Genomic DNA, 6803 nt, shown 5'->3' with positions numbered 1-6803 from the left:
GATGTGGTATATATATACAATGGAATATTATGCAGCCATCAAAAGGAATGAGATCTTGCCATTTGCAACAACGTGGATGGAACTGGAGGGTGTTATGCTGAGTGAAATAAGTCAATCAGGGAAAGACATGTATCATACGATCTCACTGATATGTGGAATTCTTAATCTCAGGAAACAAACTGAGGGTTGCTGGAGTGGGGGAGGTGGGATGGATGGGGTGACTCGGTGATAGACATTGGGGAAGGTATGTGCTATGGTGAGTGCTGTGAATTGTGCAAGACTGCTGAATCACAGATCTGTACCTATCTAACAAATAATGCAATATATGTTAAGAAAAAAAAAGTAGATAGCAGGAGGGGAAGAATGAAGGGGGTGAAATCGGAGGGGGAGACGAACCATGAGAGACGACGGACTCTGAAAAACAAACTGAGGGTTCTAGAGGGGAGGGGGGTGGGAGGATGGGTTAGCCTGGTGATGGGTATTAAAGAGGGCATGTTCTGCATGGAGCACTGGGTGTTATGCACAAACAATGAATAATGGAACACTACATCAAAAACTAATGATGTAATGTATGGTGATCAACATAACAATAAAAAATTAAAAACAAAAATGAATGAAAGCTGTTGTGCTAGTTCGGCGACACAAATACTAAAATCGGAATTATACAGAGAAGATTAGCATGGCCTCTGCACCAGGATAACACACAAAATCGTGGAGCATTCCATTAAAAAAATGAAGGCTATGACCTGAAAAAAATGGGCATGTGTTCCACTTATACTTTTATATAGAACATCCAGATAATTGAGATTGAAGTATTTTACTTGGTTTTTGCTATACTTATATTATACGTGCCCTTCTCACATCATCAGTTTGGACGTATTGCTGGTAGTCTATTGTGTTAGGTACAGTTTTGTCTGCTTAATGTGATTTTCTTCCACCTCATTCTTTCTCTACTTTTTCTTGTTAGCTTGACTTCTCTGACTGACCAGAGAAGTTGTAAGATAATAGGCATTTTCAATAAGAATATCCCGTCTCCTTGGCAAAATGATTAGTTCAGGAATGGGCAAGTGATCTAAGCCAGTCTGTGGGGGAAATTGCTAGAACTCTTGCTGGAACTTGAGTAAGAAATTCTATCTCTGTAAATAAAAGATATAAAGATGGTGTAAATCTATATTTGTTAATACAGTGGGAGGGAATTTTCCAAAAGATAAAGCACACACAGAGAAAATCAGAGTCAAGGAGGAAAAGTGAGAACTATCCTTTGAGTGATTGGAACCAGCTCTGCTTGAAGCTCTGGACTTTCCAATAGATTTCTCTCTTATTTAAACTAGTTTGAGTTGGGTTATCCTTCACTTGAAACTGAAATTGTCATAATGTACCTTGCCTTTGAATAATATTTCCCTCTGCTCCACTCATACCATTAGTCCCCTGCTCCTGGTCTCTCTCTCTCTTTCACACACACACACACACACACACACACACACACACACACACTCCCTCTTTGTCAATAGTTCTGAGTATAGCTTCCATATTAAAAAGACATATTGAATCTCTTTCTTAGATCTTAATATGAATTTATCACAATATATTTTTATAAAAAGTAAGATCTAACATGTAACATCCATAGATGAATTACAAAGGATTTAAATTCTCCAATTTTGCCTAAACTCTACTCTTTTGAATTCTTATTATTTTACCCTAAATAACTAAAAAGTTAAGGAATACACTTGTTTCATCTTCCCCACAATCCTATGCTGTCTTTAGTGCTCCAACCTCTCTCACTTTTCATAATGTTTTAGTTTTTCCCACGTGTTTCAAAATTCAAGGATATCTTTCTGGATTCTGGCACATCTTCATATATATTCTGAGTTCCTTAGATTATTCCACACTATTCTGCTCACAGTATCCTAACTTTGGAAGAGTAAAAAGAACCAAGTTGCAATTTCTTTCTTTCTGCATTACTTCCTCTTAAAAAGGGCATGAGTAACCTGGGAAAGCTTTCCCAGTCCATCCATAAATCACTAACTATCAGGTAAATACAAATCAAAACCACAATGAGATACCACCTTACACCAGTTAGAATGGCAAAAATTAACAAGGCAGGAAACAACAAATGTTGGCCAGGATGTAGAGAAAGGGGAACCCTCTGACACTGTTGGTGGGAATGTAAGCTGGTACAGCCACTCTGAAAAACAGTATGGAGGTTCCTCAAGATGTTAAAAATAGAGCTAGCCTATGACCCAGAAACTGCACTACTAGGTATTTACCCAAAAGATACAGATGTAGTGAAAAGAAGGGCCACATGCACCCCAATGTTCATAGCAGCAATGTCCACAATAGCCAAACTGTGGAAGGAGCCAAGATGCCCTTCAACAGATGACTGAATAAAGAAGGTGTGGTACATATATACAATGGAATATAACTCAGCCATCAAAAAGGATGAATACCCACCATTTGCATCAACACAGATGGAACTGGAGGGGACTATGTTAAGTGAAGTAAGTCAAGCAGAGAAAGACAATTATCATATGGTTTCACTCATATGTGGAACATAATCAATAGCATGGAGGACCATAGGGAAAGGGAGGGAAATCTGAAGGGGGAGAAATAAGAGAGGGAGATGAACCCTGAGAGACTATGGACCCCGGGAAACAAGGTTTCAGAGAGGAGAGGGGTGAGGGATGAAGTAACAGGGTGAAGGGTACTAAAGAGGGCACGTTTTGTGATGAGCACTGGGTGTTATATGCAACTAATGAATCATTGAACACTACATCAAAAACTAATGATGTACTATACAGTGGCTAACTGAACATAATGAAAGAAAAAGAAAAAAGAGCCCCCCTCAATAGTAACTTGTGGATTACAGTACCAGCATCCCTTATCCACTACTCTTAACCCTTTGCAGTACCTTCTGCTAGCAAATCATGCACGGAAGTAAAATAAAATGTCATTTTGTGTTACACTTTAATTACCTCTGTTTTTATTAAACCCCAAACAAAGCAGTTTCTGTGGGTCAATGAAAGTGGCTTAAAAAAATAAGAAAAGCATTAGTGATGGAAGTGATACTTGTTCTGGGAAACATCTGCTCTTCTATCCCATATCATTACAGCTATATTTGATTTTCCACACAGAAAATTGTTTGCACCTGTCCTCAGCATTTTTTTTCCAGCACACATTTCCAGCATATCATTAACATTCACTCTTTCTTCTGCTAAACGACACTTCACACTATTGAATCAGTGTTGCTAATCATGTCAGAAGAAGGTGATCTAGTCATTTATCACTGTTCTGGCAACATTTATGTACCTGGACTCAGGTAATCTCTTCAGAAGGCATTAGAATGGGCGTGCACTGAGTGTTGTCAATCAGCCTGCATAATTAAATCAGGCAGAATAAATAGTTTGAGTTGCATACCAAGATTATGCACTTTTGAAGATATACTGGCACTTTTGATTGCATTCTATTGCCACATTTTATCAGATTAAAGTTTAGAGCCTTTGGAAAATATGATCTTTATATGCTTCTTTTGACACACCAATTAACCTTGAATAGTGCCACTTAGCTCAAATTTCAATCTTTTGCTCACTTCCCAGAATCTTTTAAGAATTGAACAGGGCCATATCTCTTGCATTAGGTGAGAAAGGATGTGATCTGTCTCTCATTTCCAGGATATAATCCAGACTCTTTAGCAAACAACCTGGGCCTGATTGATCCAGTTTACCTGTCAGGGCCCAATTTTCATGGGCAAGATGGCCCACTTAAGATGGGACTCATTTAATTTGGTTGAAATATTTGACTAGGTATTCATTTACCTGATGGTGTAGCATACTCTGCACTGCTCTGTGATAGTGAAAACTGCACCTATAAACCTTTTTCTCATCAACCTACATTATTAGACTAGAAGATTCTAAATATGAAATGTTACTTTCTTTTAATGGAAGTCAAATAAGAAAACTCTGCCTCAGTGAGGTTATAGATGGTTATCATAACATTTCTACTCTAAGGTTGCTGGTTAAAAAATTCTACAGAAATTGAACAACTAAAATTGTCCAATATGTGCTTTAAATAAATGAGAGAGATTTGCATCAAAATCAAGCATTTGACAGCTGCTCTCTCTTTTTAGTTTAACCCCCTAAATGAAGGAGACAATGAAAAGGTAGTGGAGGAAAGGGGGCAGGAAGTGTGGGTACTATGTATTTAGATTTATTTATTACTTTTATAAAATTCAAATACCAAGCCACCATAGGTTTTAATTGTCCTGGCTTTGGAACCAGATTGCTTGGGTTCAAGCCTTGGTTTGCCTCTTGGCTGTGTGATTTCGGCCAAGTTATTTAACCTCTTTATGCTGTAGTTTCTTCATCCGTAAAAATGGGGATAATAATAGAGCCTCCTTCACTGATTTGAATTATGTATATAAAACACCTGAAAAATGCCTGTTACGGGTATTGCTATGTGTTAGTTACTAGCTAATTATTAATCTTAGTAAATCATAAAATTGAGTTAATAAAAGTTAAACCTGACTTTCAAAAAAACACATTTCTCATTCTAAAGAGAAGATTGCTTTGCTTGTTGTATTTTTTCTATTGACCTCATTTGTTTAATTGTTAGATATTTTGTCTGACCTCTCCCCTGCTTTCAGATTTAGATTGCCTAGAAATCAAAACTCCTATTTCATCAGGCATATCATACCTGACACTCAGCATGTTCAAGTTGAATGAAAGCAGGATTTGCAACATACAAACTTCAGCTTATTGACACAATTTAACTTGGATCCATGCTGAAAGCTCCAATTGAAATTTTGAAATCCTTTTGCTGATGATCAGTTTTAGGAAGTTCCCATCTCCTGAAAGCCTACCAGTCTAAACTATATGGCAGATACATGAAGCAGAATAAGTAAACATTTCTTTGCTGGAAAAATGAGTAGGAAGAAGATAGAATCCTGTATTTTTACAAGTTACAAGTGTACACAGTAATTTATTTTTTGCCATCATACCAATGCTAAGACGGTTCCTTATCTAGAAGGTATCTTTTTAGCTCTAAAATTCCATGATTTCCCAATCAGAAACTGTTATGTTACAAAATGCTTTCGACCAAACCCTATATAGCCTAAATAAACTTTATTTCGAATCCTATCATTTTAATTTAGCAAAATTTTCTTTATTTTATTATAAGTACTCATTTTAAAACTGAACTGAATTCAGAATGTACAACTTATTTAAATTAGTATCAAGTGTGTTGTATACTTGAAAGAAAATGCTGGAGAATTTTGACCTGCTTTAGGCAAAGCAAAAAGACAAAACTGAGAAACTCTCAAGGCTTTCTCTACTAGTATCAGTCCATTGTCCTTAAAGGAGCATCTTTATTCTGTCACAGGATCATTTATCAAGATACTAATTCAGGTTTGTTCCCACATTTTGTAGACATTTTTCTCTTCCTCATTCCAAGAAAGAAGACACACTCTGTATTCTGAGTTCTGAGCAACTTGTTTCAGAGTGTGGTCAGGTTTTTTTTTAAGATTTTATTTATTTATTTGACAGAAAGTGAGAGAGTACAAGCAGGGGGACAGGCAGAGGGAGGAGGAGAGGCAGAGGGAGAAGGAGAAGCAGGCTCCCCGCCAAGCAGGGAGCCCAACATGGGGTTTGATCCCCAGGACCCTGGGATCATGACCTAAGCCAAAGGCAGACACTTAACCAACTGAGCCACCCAGGTGCCCCAGAGTGTGGTAGTTTTTTAACTGATTTAGTGTTGCCATAGAAGAATTGTAGGATGCAAGATTCAGAGAAAGCCTAGACCTGTCTTTGCTGAGAACAGTTATATAATTCTAAAATACACAAAACCAAGACTTAAGAAAACATACTTCAGAAACCTTGAGATGACTTCAACAGTTTCTGCTCTCAAGGAGCTCTCCAGTCTACTGAACGGACAGACCCGTAAAAAACAGGCAATGGCAATGCTAGGCAATAAAATGAGGCATAGGGAATATACTTTAACTTGGCATTTAACCTGGACTGGTGGTAACAGGGAAAGCTTCTGGGCAAGGTGATGCCTAAGAGTCTTAATGTAAAAGATATCCAGGCAGAGAAAAGCATTCAAGAAAGTAAGAATGTCATGAACAAATGCACAAGCAAGAGAGCATGGCACCTTCAATGAACTGCAAATAATTCTGAATGGTTGGAGCTTAGACTGTGAAGTGGTAAAGATAGGGGTTAGAAAAACATTGAAAGATTTCAAGCAGAGGAATGATGTGGTCATATCTGCATTTTAGAAAGACAGTACTGGTAGCACTGTGTTAAAAAGATTGTAGGGGATCACAAGTGGTGGCAAGAAGATCAGTTCAGTTAGCAGGCTAGTGCAGAGGTCCAGCTGAGAGGTGATAATATTTTAGACAACAGCAGAGACAGTTGGGATAGAAAATAAAAGACATATTAAAGACAAATTTTGAAGTAGACTCATAACGATTTGGTGACAAGAATTAGCATGGAGTAGTGAAAAAGACAAAAAAGGACAAGATGATTCTTAGGTTTCAGGTTATGGTTAACAGGCTGGTTTCATATGAGTGCCATTTCTTTCCTTTTTTAAAAAAATTTTTATTTAAATACCAGTTACCTAATATACAGTGTAATATTAGCTTCAGGTGTACAATATAGTGATTCAACACTTCCATACAATGCCCAGTGCTCATCACAGGAAGTGCACTCCTTAAGCCCCATCACTTATTTTACCCACCACCCCACCTCCCCTCTGCTAACCATCAGTGTCCTGTAGTTAAGAGTCTGTTTCTTGGTTTGCCTCCCTCTCTCTTT

The 6803-nt window shown here is 37.7% G+C and overlaps 1 non-coding gene across 1 annotated transcript; it reads left to right on the top strand.

Annotated features, from left to right (window-relative positions):
• Positions 1-625: 625 nt before the first annotated feature.
• On the top strand, positions 626-731 carry LOC115943300 (U6 spliceosomal RNA). Its single transcript, XR_004077894.1, has one exon. It is a non-coding gene; the product is annotated as a U6 spliceosomal RNA (small nuclear RNA).
• The last annotated feature ends 6072 nt before the right edge of the window (positions 732-6803 follow it).

This window comes from Leptonychotes weddellii, unplaced genomic scaffold (assembly GCF_054177405.1).
Source record: "Leptonychotes weddellii isolate Sample4059 unplaced genomic scaffold, ASM5417740v2 HiC_scaffold_6003, whole genome shotgun sequence".
In the NCBI taxonomy this organism is placed as follows: domain Eukaryota; kingdom Metazoa; phylum Chordata; class Mammalia; order Carnivora; family Phocidae; genus Leptonychotes; species Leptonychotes weddellii.
This window is presented reverse-complemented; position numbering and strand designations above follow the sequence as displayed.